Raw genomic sequence first — 21138 nt, 5'->3', positions numbered from 1 at the left:
ACAAGGGTGCGTCATCAGTCCCCTTCTGTATTCCCTGTATACCCACTACTGCGTGGCCTCACACAGTTCCAACTCCTTCATCAAGTTTGCTGGTGACACGACAGTAGTAGGCCTTGATTACCAACAACGACAAGACACCTACAGGGAGGAGGTAGGCACTGATGGCGTGGTGCCAGGTAAAACAACCTCCAACTCAACCTCCACCAGGACACCTACAACACAAGGTGTCTCAGGAAGGCCAAGAAGGTCACCAGGGACCCCAGCTACCCGAGCAAGGGCTTGTTCTCTCAGTTTCCATTACTCCTATACTACCTGCGTTGGAGCATCATAGCAACAACTGCAAGACTGGCCAATAACCCCCAGACCATCAGGCTGTGGAAGAGCCACCACTAGTCAACTACCTTGTCCCCCTCCTGTTCTCTGCGGACATTACCTCCCCCTCAACTAACTTTTTAACCTGCCCCCACCCCAATGGACATTTTGTCATGGCTACAGTTTGGTATGCATAAAAAATCTATTGATGTGCACCTGAGCAAGGCACTCTCTGGATGACCGCATCTGCTGAATGTCTAAAATGTAAAATGTAGGTTCCTAGTTTGACAAAATATTTTCAAGTGTATACAACTAATGAATACACCTCAGTTGTCTTCAAACACTAGGTGGCAATGCAAGCAAGGAGGTGGGCAGAGCCAAGTACGAGCTGTGATCCTATTGGCGTGTTCTGGCACATATTTGCATATTTCTGTTACATACAAACCTTTTGACCCAAGAAGGCCTGTGGTGTTGTTGGTATCCTAAATGAAATGTATAAAATATACAGACCACAAATTACAATTGGCTATACTTAAACTCTTTAACATCATACTCAGCTTTGGCATCTTCCCCAATATTTGGAACCAAGGACTGATAAACCCAATCCACAAAAGTGAAGACTAGTTTTACCCCAATGACAACTGTGGGATATGTGTCAAAAGCGAACTTGGGAAAATCATCCCCATTAACAGCACACTCGTGCATTTCCACAGGGAAAACGATGTACTAAGCAAATATTAAATTGGCTTTTTACCAAATTACCGTACAACAGACCATGTATTCATCCTTCACACCCTAATTGATAAACAAACTAACCAAACTAAGGCAAAATCTAAAACATACAACATTTTAAAATGTACACCAACAAGTATGCGGTTAAAATTGGCAAGATCCACAGGGCTATGGGGTGAGACGGATGCAGCTTGAGCATATCAACGAATTGGCGAGGGCACTAGAACAGTCTGCAGAACCCGACCCTCACCCAACTAGAATCTGAAGTCAAGTGTCTGTTTGCTGATTATCTGGCACTCCTGTCAACCAACCAAGGAGGGCTTACAGCACCATTTAGAACTTCTGCACAGATTCAGTCATACCTTGGCCCTGACAGTAAATCTCAGTAAGACAAAAATAATGGTGTTTTGCCAGGACCAGTTGCCAGGACCAAAAATACAAATTCCTCCTAGACACTGTTGCCCTAGAGCACATAAAAAACGATGCATACCTGTGGCGCTGATGTTTAGGCCGAGGTAACTTCCACAAGGCTGTGAATGATCTGAGAGACCAGGCAAGAAGGGTCTTGTACACCATCAAAAGAAACATCAAATTCGACAAATTAGGATTTGGCAACACAAGAAATACTTGAATCTGTTATAAAACCCATTGCCCTTTTATGGTTGTGAGGGACAAAATGGGACAAACACCCAATTGAGACTGCACGCACAATTCTGCAAAAACATCCTGTGTGTACAACGTAAAACTCCAAATAATGCATGAAGAGCAGATTTAGGACGATACCCGCTAATTTTCAAAATCCAGAAAAGAGCTGTTAAATTCTACAACCACCTAAAAGGAAGCGATTCCCAGACCTTCCATAACAAACCATCAACTACAGAGCGGTTAACCTAGAGAAGAGTCCCCTAAGCAAGCGGGTCCTGGGGCTCTGTTCACAATCACAAACAGCCCCAGGACAGAAACACATTTAGACCCAACCAAATCATGAGAAAACAAAAAGATAGTTGACACATTGCTCTGTTTTTTTTGTTAATTCTTTCCAAACTGGAAAGCTATTTGGCCCTAAACAGAGAGTACACAGTGGCAGAATACCTGACCACTGTGACTGACCCAAACTTAAGGAAAGCTTTGACGATGTACAGACTGTGAGCATAGCCTTTACAATAGAGTCCGCTGTAGGCAGACCTAGCTCTCAAGAGAATACAGGCTATGTGCACACTGCCCACACATTAAGGTGGAAACTGAGCTGTACTTCCTAACCTTCTGCAAAATATGTATGACCATATTAGAGAGACATATTTCCCTCAGATTACACAGACCCACAAAGAATTTGAAAACGAATCCAATTTGGATTAATTCCCATATCTATTAGGTTAAATACCATAGTGTGCCATCACAGCAGAAATATTTGTGATCTGTTACCACAAGAAAAGGGTAACCAGTGAAGAACACAATAATAATTTATTTATTTGAACATTGTTACAACACTGTCTGTCCATAGCCATAATATGACATTTTAAATGCCTCCATTCCTTTGAAACGTTTGAGTATAATGTTTACTGTTAATTTCGGATCGTTTTTCACTTTTGTTTATATCTATTTCACCTGCTTTGGCAGTGTAAACATGTTTCCTATACCAATAAATATATTTGAATTGAATTGATGCCTATTCCTAAGTGGCTTGTGCAATAACTCAATTTTCCCTTGCAGTATTTTGAAACTTCTCAAACAGTAAAGTCTACAAAATTGTACACTGTTCGTAAAATATTATAGTTTTGGGAAAATAACTGTATTTGCAGAATGTCGACACAAATCTATCTCACTCCATTTTATTCTTCTCCCAGCCACTGGGCTTCCTCTCATCACCATATTTGGTGGTGAGTAGAAACCCCAACCGGATGCTTCAGATTTATATATCCGGTAAACATCTGGCTCATTGTTCTATGACTGTAGCAAAAACATTTTTTTATAACTAAACCAAGATAGACAACAGCCCGTCGTTTCAAATGGGAACAAACAAGCCAAAGTGGACAGAACAAGCAAGGAGGTGTACAGAGCCAAGCACGAGCTAGCGATATCCTATTGGCGCGTTCTAGCATTCAATTGCATATTTCTGTTGGGGAACGCCTACTCTGAAGTGCGCGTGTCCAATAACTAAATTCGCCTTTGCACTCCTAAACAACGCACTTTTAAAAAACTTTGGCAAAAGGGCAAAGTCTACAAAACTTAGTCCACTCTGTTCGGAACATATTGTAGTTTTGGGAACAGAACTGTATTGAGATCAAATGTTCTATCGATGAGTAAATTAGCATAACGTCTGCCAATATCTATCTCGTTCAAACTGGGCTTCTTCTCACTGCCATATTTGGTAGTGAGTGGAAACGCCAACCGGATGCTTCACATTTATACAACCGGTGAAATATCTGTCTTGTTCTATCTGTGACTAGTGTGGTAGTGGTGGTCCAATTTATAAGACCATTCCAGAAACCTGACTTAACTAATCATAGTTAGTTGTAACAATTTTATAGTTTTCATAGACATATTTACAGTAGTTAGAAAAACCAAGATGCATTTTCTTTGAATTTAAACATTAATTTCAAAGAATTCGTGTAACGACATGACGACGCTGTCCCCTGCTTCTGAGAAGAGGGAATCAACCAATCAGACCTCGCTTGTCTGTATGTCTAACAGTACTGAAACGATAGTCTATAGCTGCTAGCATTTTTAGGAGGGGCAGAGCCATTCTGAGCCATTTTCTGGCATTCTTGAAATACAAAGTGGATGCCTCTATGATCCAGCTACAGCGAAATATACCTCTCCGTACAAGGTAAGATACGCCGTAAAGTCACCCTGACCTGAGCCACGGGAAAGGATTTCGAGCTACGCTAGCCGGTTTTGGCTAAATGGAGAACTAGCCGCTAGCTAGTGTGTCGCGAGCGGTCTCTTCAAAGATGGTTTCCTACTAACGTTACTATGGGTCTCGGTTTAGTCTCTGGGTGCTTAGTGGGTGACAGTCCATACTCCACACCTAGAAGACCATGGGCATGGTGGAAATCCAAGCAACGTATTCTGGCATGGGGTTGAACAGTGTTGGATTGGTTAAATATAATTTATTTTAACGTTTGCTAGCTAATTCTGACATCCAGTAGTTATCATCGTAGCGAGCTTGTTAACGTTAGCTGCTAAATTACAGCGAAGCAGCCCGTCGGCTTTTGCAGTTGAAACACATTTAGAAGTATCGGTTGATGTCCATCCACCTGTTTCGCATTACTAACCAACACAGTAGACCACGTCAAGCATGAATCTGATCATATTAGTTAGCTAGCTAATAGCTAATCACTCCCCAAACGTTATTGACAACATTGATTGACAGAAAGCCTACTAACGTGATCCATGTGCGAGGAAAATAGAAATGTCATTACTAGTTCATTAGCTAGCTAAATAACGTTAGATGGCTTACTACATCTGCAGTACTAACGTTAGATCATTCAATAACAATGAATGGGGTAAAGACAGGATGTAAAAATTGTTTGTAATTCTCCATGTGGAGATTAGCAGGGGATTATGGTTGTGCAAGGACACAGCAGTGGTTACACGTTTTCACTGAGTCTGTATCCACTAAATCAGATTTCAGTCAAATTCCACAGCCACAAAATCTAAATTGGCTACAAACATTTGCTTGTTGGTCTTAATTTATATGGGCAATCCTTAGGTCGCAATTGTAAATGAGAACTTGTTCTCAACTTGCCTACCTGGTTAAATAAAGGTGAAATAAAAAAAATAGGTGCTACATCCATTTTTGGACATATAAAAAAAAAAAAAAAGGCAATTATTCGTTATATTATTCAGGAATCAATGGGTACATATGTCATACCTGCATACGTCCAAAAATGGATGTAGCATCTAAGGATCACCCATACAAATAAGAGCTATTGTGTGTGACAGATGGCTAGATATATCTATCTCAGCAAAAAAAGAAAATATCCCTTCAGACGGTAGGCAATTAAGGTCACAGTTATGAAAATGTAGGACACTAAAGAGGCTTTTCTACTGACTCTGAAAAACATCAAAAGAATGTGCACAGGGTCCCTGCTCATCTGCTTGAACGTGCCTTAGGCATGCTGCAAGGAGGCATGAGGACTGCAGATGTGGCCAGGGCAATAAATTACAATGTCTATACTGTGAGACGCCTAAGTCAGTGCTACAGGGAGACAGGATGTACAGCTGATCGTCCTCGCAGTGGCAGACCATGTGTAACAACACCTGCACAGGATCGGTACATCCAAACATCACACCTGCGGGACAGGTACAGGATGGCAACAACTGCCCGAGTTACACCAGGAACACACAATCCCTCCATCAGTGCTCAGACTGTCCGCAATAAGCTGAGAGGGCGCTTGACTGAGGGCTTGTAGGCCTGTTGTAAGGCCTACAAGCCCACGGTCTCTTGACCAGACAGGACTGACAAAAAGTGCTCTTCACTGACGAGTCACGGTTTTGTCTCACCAGGAGTAATGGTCGGATTCGCGTTTATCGTCGAAGGAATGAGCGTAACACCGAGGCCTGTACTCTAGAGCGGGACCGAGGTGGAGGGTCCGTCATGGTCTGGGGCAGTGTGTCACAGCATCATCGGACTGAGCTTGTCATTGCCGGCAATCTCAACGCTGTGCATTACAGGGAAGACATCCTCCTCCCTCATGTGGTACCCTTCCTGCAGGCTCATCCTGACATGACCTTGCAGCATGACAATGCCACCAGCCATACTGCTCGTTCTGTGTGTGTGTTATTTTCTGCAAGACAGGAATGTCAAGTTAATTGACACGAGAAAATAGCAACTCTACAAATCGCAATGCCTACAATGAATAGCTAAATTACTTCGGGAAACTAAAGGCGTCTGAATGCTTCCCAGCCCATACAGTTTGGTAGAGTTTGTGCATATATTATGACATTTTGTGACGTTGTCGTTTGTTTTGGACTTCGATGAGGGTTTTCTCGGCTGTTCGGTCACGTAATTTTTTTCTGGAGGCAAGCCGAAGTTCAGAGGTGAAGTCTATGCCTCTTTGTCTGTAATTGGTCAACATTAGGGATTCTTCAATAAATTATTTGTCATTCAACTAGAGACAACTCGTTTTCATGAATGTTTTTTTCATTGAAAAATACTGCACCAAATATCTTAATTAGATGTAAAATTGCGCTACTAAGATCTCTTCGGCAAAAACGTCAAAATGAATTACCGATTTATTGTTCTTTTAATTCTGACTTTTTTGAGGAAGTGTGTACTGGCTATGGCGTCATTAAATGGACAAACAGTACTGTTCCCGCTATGTTCTCGTTTTAAAAGGAAAGGTCTTGAAGTGAGTGCGAGCACACTCGTTCTGCCAGCCGAGTTTGACTAGGTACCAGCTGAACTGAATGTATGGGTCCGCAGAGCTCCTCATCCTCTCCACTCTATGCTTTTACTAACTGCAAGACATAATTAAGATTGAGGGATCCATTCAATCTCTTATCTGTAGCTAGTAATGTTACAGCTACGGGTTTATGTCGTGTGAGCTAGCTTTTGCATAATGCTGCTGATGATCACACCCTTACAGGCAGCCCTCACTGCCATGTTTCCTAGCAACGTGTAGCTGCTGTGTTTCCACAATCTTCTGTCACAGAAAATATAGCTCAAACTGTTTTCTTTTATTGCCCTTTTGTCAGCAGATCTATCTATTAGTGAAACAAATTTGGGTCTGTAGTAGCATATGGTATGACAATGATATTATTCAATGCATTTGGAAAGTATTCAGAACCCTTGACTTTTTCCACATTTTGTTACGTTGCAGCCTTATTCTAAAATGGATTAAATAAAATAAAAATCCTTGTCAATCTACACACAATACTCCATAATGACAAAGCGAAACAAGTAAAGAAATGAAATGCCTTATTTACGTAAGTTTTCAGACCCTTTGAGCTCAGGTGCATCCTGTTTCCATTGATCAGCATTGAAGGTCGCCAAGAGCACAGTGGCCTCCATTCTTAAATGTAAGAAGTTTGGAACCACCAAGACTCTTCCGAGAGCTGACCACCCAGCCAAACTGAGCAATCTGGGGTGAACGGCCATGGTCAGGAAGGTGACCAAGAACCAAATGGTCACTCTGATAGAGTTCCTCTGTGGAGATGGACGAACCTTCCAGGAGGACAACCATCTCTGCAGATCTCCACCAATCAGGCCTTTTTGGTAGAGTGGCTAGACGGAAGCCATCCTCAGTAAAAGGCAAATGACAGCTGGCTTGGAGTTGTCCAAAAGGCACCTAAATGACTCTCAGATCATGAGAAACAAGATTCTCTGGTCTGATGAAATCAAGATTGACTCTTTGACCTGAATGCCAAGCGTCACTTCTGGAGGAAACCTGGCACCATCCTTATGGTGAAGCATGGTGGTGGTGGTGGTGGTGGCAGCATCATGCTGTGGGGTTGTTTTTCAGCGGCAGGGACTGGGAGACTAGCCAGGATCAAAGGAAAGATGATTGGAGCAAGGTAGAGAGAGATCCTTGATGAGAACCTGCTCAGGACCACATAATGTAGCTTAAGAAACAAGGTTTATGGAATTAATAACTTGCTAGTAACAGATGACATTCATATTTTGAATAGATACAGTGGTAGCAATACAAGGTTATAACATTTACAGAAAAGACAGAAGTGCCAGTTGTGGTGGTATTGCTGTTTATATTCAGAAAGACATTCCTGTAAAGCTTAGAGGATCTCATGTTAAATACTGTTGAAGTAATATGGCTACAGGTTCATCTGCCTCGCCTAAAGCCCATTCTTGTGGGAAGCTGCTATATACCACCAAGTGCTACCAGTCAGAATCTGGATAACGTGTGAAATGCTTGATATTGTATGGGATATCAAGAGCGGTATATTTTTCTGGTTGATTTAAATACTGACTGGCTTTCGTCAAGGAAACGCTTCTAATTGTAACCAGTGCCTGCAACCTGGTTCAGGTTATCAGTCAACCTACCAGGGTAGTTACAAACAGCTCAGGAATGAAATTATCAACATGTATTGATCACATCTTTACTATTGCTGAAGAAATTAGCTTGAAAGCAGTATCCAAATCCATCGGATGTAGGAAAACCAAAGTTCCAAAGGCTGGGCCTAATATAGTGTACAGTCGTGGCCAAAAGTTTTGAGAATGACACATTAATTTTCACACAGTCTGCTGCCTCAGTTTGTATGATGGCAATTTGCATATACTCCAGAATGTTATGAGGAGTGATCAGATGAATTGCAATTAATTGCAAAGTCCGTCTTTGCCATGCAAATTAACCGAACCCCCCCCCAAAAAAAACAATCCACTGCATTTCAGCCCTGCCACAAAAGAACCAGCTGACATGTCAGTGATTCTCTCGTTAACACGTGTGAGTGTTGACAAGGTTGGAGATCACTCTGTCATGCTGATTGAGTTTGAATAACAGACTGGAAGCTTCAAAAGGAGGGTGGTGCTTGGAATCATTGTTCTTCCTCTGTCAACCATGGTTATCTGGAAGGAAACACGTGCCGTTATCATTGCTTTGCACAAAAAGGGCTTCACAGGCAAGGATATTGCTGCCAGGATGATTGCACCTAAATCAACTATTTATCGGATCATCAAGAACTTCAAGGAGAGCGGTTCAATTGTTGTGAAGAAGGCTTCAGGGCACCCAAGAAAGTCCAGCAAGCGTCAGGACCGTCTCCTAAAGTTGATTCAGCTGCAGGATCGGGGCACCTCCAGTACAGAGCTTGCTCAGGAATGGCAGCAGGCAGTTGTGAGTGCATTTGCACGCACAGTGAGGCGAAGACCTTTTTGAGGATGGCCTGGTGTCAAGAAGGTCAGCAAAGAAGCCACTTCTCTCCAGGAAAAACATCAGGGACAGACTGATATTCTGCAAAAGGTACAAGGATTGGACTGCCGAGGACAAAGGGGTAAAGTAATTTTCTCTGATGAATCCCCTTTCCGATTGTTTGGGGGATCCGGAAAAAAGCTTGTCCTGAGAAGACAAGGTGAGCGCTACCATCAGTCCTGTGTCATGCCAACAGTAAAGCATCCTGAGACCATTCATGTGTGAGGTTGCTTCTCAGCCAAGGGAGTGGGCTCACTCACAATTTTGCCTAAGAACACAGCCATGAATAAAGAATGGTACCAACTAGAGGTCGACCGATTAATCGGAATGGCCGATTAATTATGGCCGATTTCAAGTTTTCATAAGTCGGAAATGTTTTTTTGGGCTCCGATTTTATTTATTTTTTAATACTAATCTTTTTCATATACCTTTATTTAACCAAGCAAGTCAGTTAAGAACACATTCTTATTTTCAATGACGGCCTAGGAACGTTGGGTTAACTGCCTTGTTCAGGGGCAGAATGACAGATTTTCACCTTGTCAGCTCGGGGAACCAATCTTGCAACCTTACAGTTAACTAGTCCAACGCTCTAACCATTGCCTGCCTGTTACGCGAATGCAGTAGAAGCCAAGGTAAGTTGCTAGCTAGCATTAAACTTATCTTATAAAAAACAATCAATCATAATCACTAGTTATAACTACTAATCCGGGTTAGCAGGCAATATTAACCAGGTGAAATTGTCATTTCTCTTGTGTTCATTGCACGCAGAGTCAGAGTATATGCAACAGTTTGGGCAGCCTGGCTGCAGCAGCAGGCTCGTAATCATTCATTCAAACAGCACTTTCGTGCGTTTTGCTAGCAGCTCTTCGCAAGCACAGCGCTGTTTATGACTTCAAGCCTATCAGCCTAATGGCTGGTGTAACCAATGTGAAATGGCTAGCTAGTTAGCTGGGTGTGCGCTAATAGCGTTTCAAACGTAACTCGCTCTGAGACTTGGAGTAGTTATTCCCCTTGCTCTGCAAGGGCCGTGGCTTTTGTGGAGCGATGGATAACGATGCTTCGAGTGTGGCTGTTGTTGATGTGTTCCTGGTTCAAGCCCAGGTAGGGGCGAGGAGAGGGACGGAAGCTATACTGTTACACTGGCAATACTATAGTGCCTATAAGAAATCCAATCGTCAAAGGTATATGAAATACAAATTGTATAGAGGGAAATAGTCCTATACATACTATATTAACTACAACCTAAAACCTCTTACCTTGGAATATTGAAGTATAGTGTTAAAAGGAACCACCAACTTTCATATGTTCTCATGTTCTGAGCAAAGAACTTAAATGTTAGCTTTCTTACATGGCACATATTGCACTTTTACTTTCTTCTCCAACACTTTGTTTTTGCATTATTTAAACCAAATTGCACATGTTTCATTATTTATTTGAGGCTAAATTGATTTTATTGATGTATTATATTTAGTTAAAATAAGTGTTAATTCAGTATTGTTGTAATTGTCATTATAAATTCATTTGAAAAATCGGCCGATTTAATCGGAATCGGCATTGAAAAATCATAATCGGTCGACCTCTAGTACCAACACATCCTCAGAGTAACTTCTCCCAACCATCCATGAACAGTTTGGTGACGAGCAATGCCTTTTCCAGCATAATGGAGCACCTTGCCATAAGGCAAAAGTGATAACAAAGTGGCTCGGGGAACAAAACATAGATATTTTGGGTCCATGGCCAGGATATTCCCCAGACCTTAATCCCATTGAGAACTTGTGGTCAATCCCCAAGAGTCGAGCGGACAAACAAAAACCCAGAAATTCTGACAAACTCCAAGCATTGATTATGCAAGAATGGGCTGCCATCAGTGGCCCAGAAGTTAATTGACAGCATGCCAGGGCGGATTGCAGAGGTCTTGAAAAAGAAGGGTCAACACTGCAAATATTGACTCTTTGCATCAACTTCATGTAATTTTGGATAAAAGCCTTTGACACTTATGAAATGCTTGTAATTATACTTCAGTATTCCATAGTAACATCTGACAAAAATATCTAAAGACACTGAAACAGCAAACTTTGTGGAAATTAATATTTGTGTCATTCTGAACCTTTGGCCACAACTGTATAAGAGGTCATACAATAAGTTTTGTAGTGATTCCTATGTTGTTGATGTAAATAATATTTGTTGGTCTATGGTGTGTAATTAGGAGCAAACGGATGCAGATGCTGCACTTGACACATTTATGAAAGTGCTTATCCCAGTTACTAATAAGCATGCACCCATCAAGAAAATGACAAACTGTTAAATCCCTGTGGGTTGATAAGGAATTGAAAAGAGGGATGAGGCAAAAGGTATGGAAAATAAGTCTGGCTGCACAATCGATTGGCAAATGTACTGAACATTGAGAAATCATGTGACGAAACTAAATAATAAGAAACTACACTGAAACAGCACCTCAATGACATTTTGGTAAAAAATGCAAACTCCGCTCCATCATTCATTGAATGATGGGTCATTCATCACAAAACCCACTGATAATGCCAACTACTTTAAATGTAAAAAAATAATTGACAAGATCAGAAAACTTGATATGCCAGAAATAAACACTGACAGTATACATCCAAGTATATCTGACCAAATTTATGAAAGACCAGCATTGTAATTTTGAGTTCAGTAAAGTGAGTGTGGAAGAGGTGAAAAAAATTGTCTAACAATGACAAGCCATCGGGGTCTGACAACTTTATGGAAAATTACTGAGGATAATAGCGGACGATATTGCCACTCCTATTTGCAATATATTCAAGGCTACTAGAAAGTGTGTGCCCTCGGGCTTTCCTAAAAATAGTAAAGCCCCCTTTACCGGCTCAAATAGCCGACCAATCAGCCTGTTACCAACCCTTAGTAAAGTTTGCGATTTTTGGGGGGACCAATACAATGCTATTTTACAGTTCACAAAATGACAACAGACTTTCAGCATGTTTATAGGGAAAGACATTCAACAAGCACAGCACTTACACAAATTACTGATGATTGGCTGAGAGACATTGATGATAAAAATGGGGTGGTCTGTTTAGTTAGACTTCAGTGCAGCTTTTTACATTATCAATCACGATCTGCTGCTGGAAAAACGTATGTGTTATGGCTTTACATCCCCTGCTATACTGTGGATAAAGTGTTACCTGTCTAACAGAACACATAGTGAGTTACTTAATGGAAGCCTCCAACATAATCCAGGTAGTATCAGGAGTACCCCAGTGCAGCTGTCTAGGGCCCTTACTTTTTACATTGTTTTACTAACGACATGCCACTGGCTTTGAGTGAAGCCAGTGTGTCTGTATGCGGATGACTATACACGTCTGCTACTACAGCGACTGAAACACAGTGGCAAGGAATAAGTTAATCCTAAATATTTCAAATACAAAAAAAAGCATTGTATTTGGGACAAATCATTCACTAAACCCTAAACCTCAACTAAATATTTTAATATATGTGTAAATTGATTAATTTGAGACTGTAATGGTCAAAACATATTGATACAACAGTAGCTCAGACGAGAAGTCTGTCCATAATAAAGAGCTGCTCTGCATTCTTAACAGCACCATCAACAAGGCAGGTCCTAATACCCAACCTATAGACAGAAACTAAAACAGGAAACGAACGTGCTCATGTCTGTTCAATGCTGGTCCAACCAATCTGATTCCAGGCTTCAATATTGCTTCGATCACGTGGACTAGGATATGTTCCGGATAGCATCGGACAACAACATTGATGTATACGCTGATTTGGTGAGCGAGTTTATTAGCAAGTGCGTCAGTGATGTTGTACCCACAGTGACAATTAAAACCTTCCCCAACCAGAGACTGTGGATTGATGGCAGCATTCGCGCTAAACTGAAAGCGACCGGAAACATGACCGACTGTGACTGACTGTAGATGATAATACAAGTTATAAACATGGAATTACAGATATACCTCTCCTTAATGCAACCGCTGTGTCAGATTTAAAAAAAACTTTACGGAAAAAGAAACACATGCAATAATCTGAGACGGCGCTCAGAACAATAGAATAATAGCCTCCATGTTGGAGTCAACAGAAACCAGAAAATACATGATAAATGTTTCCTTACCTTTGATGAACTTCATCAGAATGCAGTCCTAGGAATCCCAGGTCCACAATAAATGCTTGATTTGTTCAATAATGTCTGTTATTTATGTCCAATTAGCTACTTTGGTTAGCACGTTTGGTAAACAATTCCAAAGTCACAAAGCGCGTCCACTATAACGTGACGAAATATCCAAAAGATCCGTAACAGTCAGTAGAAACATGTCAAACGATGTACTGAATCAATGTATGTAATGTTGTTTACATACATCTTGAATAACGTTCCAACCGGAGAATTAGAATGATTTCAAATGAGCGGTGGAACGCAGGTCTTTCCCTTGTGAACGCGCATAGTGAAAGCATGGTCAACTTGTGGCAGTGGTGACTATTTCCTGTCTCATTCGACCCCCCCCCCCCCCCCCCCCCCTTCACATTAGAGGCATCAGACAAAGTTCTATTGACTGTTGACATCTAGTGGAAGGCGTAGGAAGTGAAAACTCATCCATCTCTCGCTGTAATTTCAATGAGAGCTAGGTTGAAAATCTGCCACCCCCAGAAAAAATCCAAACAGGAAGTGGAATTTCTCAGGTGTTTGCCTGCAATATGAGTTCTGTTATACTCACAGACATAATTCAAACAGTTTTAGAAACTTCAGAGTTTTCTATCCAATACTAATAATAATAGGCATATATTAGCAACAGACTGAGGAGCTGGCTGTTTACAAACACCTTTTCATCCAAGCTACTCAGAAACTGCCCCTGCAGCCATAAAAAGTTAACTATAATAAACACACAGAAATACGAGCCTTAGGTCAAATCCGGAAACTTATCACCTCGAAAACAAAATGTTTATTCCGTTCCATATTTTAACTAACGGGTGGCATCCATGAGTCTAAATATTCCTGTTACATTGCACAACCTTCAATGTTATGTCATAATTACGTAAAATTCTGGCAAATTAGTTTGCAAAGAGCCAGGCGGCCCAAACTGTTGCATATACCCTGACTCAGCGTGCAATGAACGCAAGAGGTGACAATTTCACCTGGTTAATATTGCCTGCTAACCTGGATTTCTTTTAGCTAAATATGCAGGTTTAAAAATATATACTTGTGTATTGATTTTAAGAAAGGCATTGATGTTTATGGTTAAATACATATTGGAGTAACGACAGTCATTGATTGTTTTTTAAGATAAGTTTAATGCTAGCTAGCAACTTACCTTGGCTTACTGCATTCGCGTAACAGGCTCCTGGTGGTGCAATGTAATCAGGTGGTTAGAGCGTTGGACTAGTTAACTGTAAGGTTGCAAGATTGGATCCCCTGAGCTGACAAGGGAAAAATCTGTCGTTCCTAAGCCGTCATTGACTGACTGACTTGCCTAGATAAATAAAGGTGTAAAAAAAAAAATCTGCACCCAAAAATACAGATTTCCGATTGTTATGAAAACAACTTGAAATCGGCCCGAATTAATCGGCCATTCCGATTAATCGGTCGGCCTCTAGCCCTAACCCATCTGGACAAGAGGAATACCTATGTAAGAATGCTGTTCATCGATTACAGCTCAGCATTTAACACCCTAGTACCCTCAACTCGTCATTAAGAGACCCTGGGTCTCGACCCCACCCTGTGCAACTGGGTCCTGGACTTTGTGACGGGCCGCCCCCAGGTGGTGAGGGTAGGAAACATCTCCATCCCGCTGATTCTCAACACTGGAGCCCCACAAGGGTGCGTTCTCTGCCCTCTCCTGTACTCCCTGTTCACCCATGACTGCGTGGCCATGCACGCCTCCAACTCAGTTATCAAGTTTGCAGACGACACTACAGTGGTAGGCTTGATTACCATCAACGACGAGACAGCCTACAGGGAGGAGGTGAGGGCCCTCTGAGTTTGGTGTCAGGAAAATAACCTCGCACTCAACGTCAGCAAAACAAAGGAGATGATCGTGGACTTCAGGAAACAGCAGAGGGAGCACCACCTATCCACATCGACGGGACAGTAGTGGAGAAGGTGGAAAGTCTCTTCAACCTCAGGAGGCTGAAGAAATTTGGCTTGTCACCAAGAACACTCAAACTTTTACAGATGCACAATCACGAGCATCCTGTTGGGCTCTATCACCGCCTAGAATGGCAACTGCTCCGCCCACAACCGTAAGGCCGTAAGGCTCTCCAGAGGGTAGTAAGGTCTGCACAACACATAACCGGACAAACTACCTGCCCTCCAGGACACATGTACCACCCAATGTCACAGGAAGGCCAAAAAGATCAAGTGACAACAACCACCCGAGCCACTGCCTGTTCACCCCGCTATCATCCAGAAGGCGAGGTCAGTACAGGTGCATCAAAGCTGGGACCGAGAGACTGGAAAAACAGGTTCTATCTCAAGGCCATCACTGTTAAACAGCCATCACTAACTAACTTGGCTGCTGCCAACATACTGACTCAAATCTCTAGCCACTTTAATAATTAAACATTGGATGTAATGGATGTAATAAATGTATCACTAGTCACTTTAAACAATGCCACTTTATAATGTTTACATACCCTACATTACTCATCTCATATATATATATATATATATATACATACACACACACACACACACACACACACACACACACACACACACACACACACACACACACACACACACACACACACACACACACACACACGTATGTATGTATGTATTTATATGTACATATTCTTATTCATTTCTTTACACGTGTATGTATAAGGTAGTTGTGAAATTGTTAGATTACTTGTTAGATATTACTGCACGGTCGGAACTAGAAGCACAAGTATTTCGCTACACTCGCATTAACATCTGCTAACGATGTGTATGTGATCAATAAAATATGTTTTGAAGACTCAAGGCTGTAATCGCTGCCAAAGGCGCTTCAACAAAGTACTGAGTAAAGGGTCTGAATACTTATGTTAATGTTTATTTCCATTTTTTTTATTTGCAAAAATGTCTAAACCTGTTTTTGCTTGGTCATCATGGGGTATTGTTTGTAGGTGGATTATAAAAAATAAAAATAAAATTAATCAATTTTGGAATAAGCCAGTAACATAACAAAATGTGGAAAAAGCCAAGGGGTCTGAATACTTTCCAAATGCACTGTATGTTGGTATAGGTCAGTGTTGATGGTTAATGTAGATATTTTACCCTTATGACATCAATGTCCCTATTTGCCCAGCTGTAGTGGCTGCAAAGGCTGAGGTCAAAGGTGAGCTGTCATAGCAAAATCATGGTGTGTTATTTCACATATTAGTCATTGATTGTCAATATTTTTTTATTAACTGTTTGTAGCACCTGGCAGTTTAGGTTAAAAATGGTTAGGCTTAGTTTCTACTCTGTTGGTTATGAGCAGGGGTGTAGATCAGATGTTGCTATGCCATAACTGTCTGTCCTGCTAGCTAGGCCTACTTGTCGTCTTGCTCATTCAGTTGTCCTTACGCCACACTGAAGCATGCCTAACATTGTAGCAATGTTCTAGGCCTCTACTTGTATTTTGTTTAATACCTCAACCTTTAATCAGGTTGCTGCCAATAAAGTTTATGGTGGCAAAAAGAAGCAGATACGATCCTTTTCCGTTGACAATGTAATGAAGTAGGCTGGACGTTTTTCTTCTGAAGTAGCTGTCATCCCTGAGATCCCTGAGATGACAGCTACTTCAGAATAAAAGTACTTTGAGGCAGCATCCGTCTCTCAAATCATTTGCGAATGGCAGCCAAAAATAGCCTTTCTGTGAGAAACAAGAGGATTGCAAAGAAATACAAAATACTTAATTTAGCCCAGTACTGACAAAAGGCATTTTTGGCTGTCACATAGTGTTAGTGTCTGTGCTGAAAATTTGGTTGATCTTTCCATCTCTGACAGACTGTTTGAACACTGAACAAAAACGTAAACATGTAAAGTTTGGTTTCATGAGCTGAAAGAAAAGCTCCCAGAAGTTTTCCCTAAGCACAAAAAGCTTATTTCTCTCAATTTTTTTGCACAAATTTGTTCACATCGCTGTTAATGAGCATTTCTCCTTTGCCCAAATAATCCATCCACCTGACAGGTGTGGCATATCAAGAAGTTGATTAAACAGCATGATCATTACACAGCTGGGTACAATAAAAGGCGACACTAAAATGTATAGTTTTGTCACACAACGCAATGCCACAGATGTCTCAAGTTGTGAGGGCGCGTGCAATTGGCATGCTTACTGTAGGAGTGTCCACCAGAGCTCTTGCCAAAGAACTGAATGCTATTTGCTCTACCATTTATCATGCTGAAATAAGTGGAGTATTTTTTTCTCTACGGTCACTTAGTAGCCTAGGCCTACTTCTGCCCAAAAGACTTTTAATCAATCTATGTGATTTTGTTTCACTGAATCTCCATCTGTAGGCTATATTTGATTAGTTATGATGCTGGGCAAATAAGTTGGTGTAGCTCATCAATTCGTTTGCACATCGATCACTGATTTAGAAACATTTAGCATGCAATGTAAATCAAGTGTAGGCCTATTATTGAGCTCGCGTATAGGAAACTTCAAAAGCCCGCGGAGGTTGTGAAATATGAACACGAGACGCGAATGCTTTTGAAAATATATGTTGCTATTATTTTCTATGGGTCTCATGATGAAGATACTCTACTCCTGCTTCTTAACGAAGCAGAGTTACGGTAGGAAAAGAGTTGAGATGTGGATCAAAAAAGCATGGGCTTGCCTTGGGCTCTGTTTCAAAATCACTTTTTTTGGTTGGCATGAAGGAAGTTGTGGGAAAAATATTATTTTTCATCATTTTTATATATTCTTAGCCTACTATAAAATGTGTGTTGTATGTGATCAGGGTAGCCTAAGCGTGTCTTGTCTTTTTCATGGACAAATTAACTATTTATTTAATGTGCATGGTGCAGCCATATAAACTTACACACTATTCCTATACATATTCTTATTTCCAGTACAGTTAAATTAAATCTTTAGAAAGAGGAGAGGTGGTGTGGTACAATTTTTGTATGTTTTTATTTTTTTTAAAGCTAAACTAGCTTTTTGCCTGTTTGTAAATGGTACAACATGAGAAAACGGGAGCAGGAGAGTCCAGCCGTGTATTGACGAGTCGTGTTTTATATTGAAAGTCATTATTTATTTTGCTTCAATGTAGTGATCAGGGGCGTGCTACTGTAGTTTTCCTTCACAGAAAATACATTAGTGCAACAAATTCAGTAGAAAATAACTTCATTTTCATCAGATGACAACAGAAGTGCAACGCTATTTGGCTGGCAGCCACACAAGTAAATGAGCTTACACTGCAAATGTAACACTGTGCGCTGAGAGTCGGGAAGCAAGTTCAGGGAGTGACTGTTTTAATAAAAGGAACATAATACAAACACTAACAGCACACAGACATGAAACTGGAACAAAGACTCCTGGGGAAGGAACCAAAGGGAGTGACATATATAGGGAAGGTAATCAGCGAAGTGATGGAGTCCAGGTGAGTCTTACGACGCGCAGGTGCGCATAACGATAGTGACAGGTGTGCGCCATAACGAGCAGCCTGGTGACCCAGAGGCCGGAGAGGGAGCACACGTGACAGCAAAAAGGATGCGTTGCCAATGAATTTCTGTTTGCCATAAAAGGAATGTAGCCAGCTACATTTATATTAAAGTTAATTGTGCATTTTTACCAGAGAAGAGTAGCTCCACATCAGTCAGAGCGCTGTCTGCTGATAGAATGCCAATTGGTGAATTCTCATCTGAGTGTAGAAGTGCAACTGAAGCAAAAAAAAATGTCTGAGGCTGAGCAGAAATTACAGTAAGAAGCATTTTAAATCTGTGTTTACAAAATGCAGACATATTTATTACGCATTCTTATTTTTCTGTGTGAAAAACACAGGGTTCGTGTTAACACAGAATTCTAAGTGTAATTTGCTAGTTATCTGAGTGGCTGAATTAATAAGGCGACGGGGCATCGTATAGTGTTGGCATTTTTGTTTTCTTAAAAAAAATATATAAAAAATTGGTGGTACCTTTACCCCTTTTTCTCCCTAATTTCGTGATCTCGAATTGGAAGTGGTACAAGGAAATCCCGGCCTGCCAAACCCTCCCCTAACCTGGACGACGCTGGGCCAATTGTGTGCCGACTCATGGATCTCCCGATCACGGCCGGCTGTGAAACAGGCTGGGATCAAACTCAGGGCTTTAGTGACGCCTCAAGCACGGGGGCCGTGTTTGCTTTCTGCCGTGTTTGAGAAGTCAACGCCCTTTGGATGAGTTATCTGTACAGCTGCCACTGCTATCTGGATTTTCTTGCGTCTCCCCCCCCCCCCCCCCCCCTCTCCCTATTCTCCAAGCAGAGCAGGCAGCCCGTTGCTGTCGCGACTCCAGATTCCACACAGACACAACGTGTACACTTGCTGCACCAGAGATGGTACTGTTCTTCCTTCAGACAAGTAGGCGTCAAAGCCTTGTTCATTTGCACAATGTCTCTAGTTCACAGTCTAAACTCACCAAAAATGACATTTGGTAGCTCCTACCTATCTGTAACCTATGAGCTGGATTGCCTGTCTTTGCAATAATTTTTTTACCGTTTGTACTTGTTAGCATATTTAGCTTAGCAGCCTCCATGGAAATTGACTATTACTTGTGCTAATTTTGACAGCATTCTGGTAATAGATGCCGATTGGGCTTTTTTTTTTTGTCGCCCACTTGTGTATTCGCCCACTTGTGTATTTAACCTGTAATACCGCAAATCCTGAGATGAGAGAAGGATGGTATGAAAATCTGGGTACCGCCCAACCCTACTGCAATGCACAGGAGACCATTAGCTTAGGCCTCCAGTGTTTGCCCCATATGCATTTCAATCGTAGACGTCACTGTAGATGTAAAGATGTATCCCCCAGGGAGACCCATTCACCCCCAAGCAGGAAGCCCCCTGCTAAGTCTGCCACTGCTCTTGGGAAAAAAATCCTGGAGGAAACACTGGGCTTCAGTAGGTCCTATTTGACATGATGGATGCCTCATATGCAGAGTCCCTTTACCCCCTTTACACAAGTAATTGTGAAGCCCCCTTTCTCTACAGAAATGGATAGACTGTTCACAAGTAATTTTATTTGAACTGATTAGAGTTGAGGCTGGACCTGAGCCAGTGGAACATTGGAGCTGGGGCTTTAGTGAATGGCCTACAGACAGGCCAGATAGCAGAGGTAATTCATGGAAACAAGCTTTACTGGTTAAATGTCTCTGCTTGTCCAAGCTTTGGAAGTGTGGTTGTTGTTAAGCAGTTGGAAACCCTTGACTTGGCTACTCACCAGTTCCAATGTAGAACAAAGGTGATTGCAAACAGACTGCTTTTTCAGTGTTGGGGCACCACCAGCTTTAAGGGAATCAATGGGGTAAGCTTAGTTTACTGCTAGTCTGATTTTGCTTGTAGCCTTGTGCCACCATTTACTGTTTCCCCTCACAACAACCTATAGAAAAAGGTTCCCCCCCAGCCCAAACCACCTCCTACGCCTCTCCCTGCTTGTCACTGGGCTGTGCTGGCTGTTCAGGGGAAGTCTCTCCAGGCCACAGCCAGTCTAAGATTTCCCCATGTTGATCTGTGTGAGATCAGCAATATGTAATCGTCTTTAGCTCAAGCCTCCCATGGCATTAGTAGTCACCGTGTGTGTGGCTGAATGTGGTGTGTTTGTGCCCCAGCAGGGCTAATGTCCTGCTCAGCAGAATGTGGTGTTGAGTTTCACTGCTGCCTTCTGTTAGGCTTTGTTTTAATCAAATGGATTTCAGATAGAGGCTCTACAGTTTATGTATTTCATTATTCATGTTTGCCATGCTGCTGCACTTTACTACTCAGTCTTGGAGCTTAATCCCAAATGAATCTGTGCTGGTCTACTTGTCAATAGTGTATTGTGGTTGTAAATGATCTGTAGGGGTTTTGTGTAGGCCCAACCTTTACATACAGTGCATTCGTTACGGCACAGCCAGAAGAGGACTGGCCACCCCACATAGCCTGGTTCCTCTCTAGGTTTCTTCCTAGGTTTTGGCCTTTCTAGGGAGTTTTTCCTAGCCACCGTGCTTCTACACCTGCATTGCTTGCTGTTTGGGGTTTTAGGCTGGGTTTCTGTACAGCACTTTGAGATATCAGCTGAT

At 41.7% G+C, this 21138-nt stretch overlaps 1 protein-coding gene across 3 annotated transcripts in view; it reads left to right on the top strand.

Annotated features, from left to right (window-relative positions):
* Positions 1-3480: 3480 nt before the first annotated feature.
* Positions 3481-21138, top strand: part of LOC110522266 (dnaJ homolog subfamily C member 5) — a 33145-nt gene continuing 15487 nt past the window's right edge. For 2 of the 3 annotated variants that reach the window (XM_021600520.2, XM_036975842.1), the window contains exon 1: positions 3481-3871. The gene's annotated coding sequence lies outside the window, so the exon portion shown is untranslated. The remainder of the gene's footprint in view (positions 3872-21138) is intronic. The other variant, XM_036975843.1, reaches the window with a different exon arrangement.

This window comes from Oncorhynchus mykiss, chromosome 4 (assembly GCF_013265735.2).
Source record: "Oncorhynchus mykiss isolate Arlee chromosome 4, USDA_OmykA_1.1, whole genome shotgun sequence".
Lineage (NCBI taxonomy): Eukaryota > Metazoa > Chordata > Actinopteri > Salmoniformes > Salmonidae > Oncorhynchus > Oncorhynchus mykiss.
This window is presented reverse-complemented; position numbering and strand designations above follow the sequence as displayed.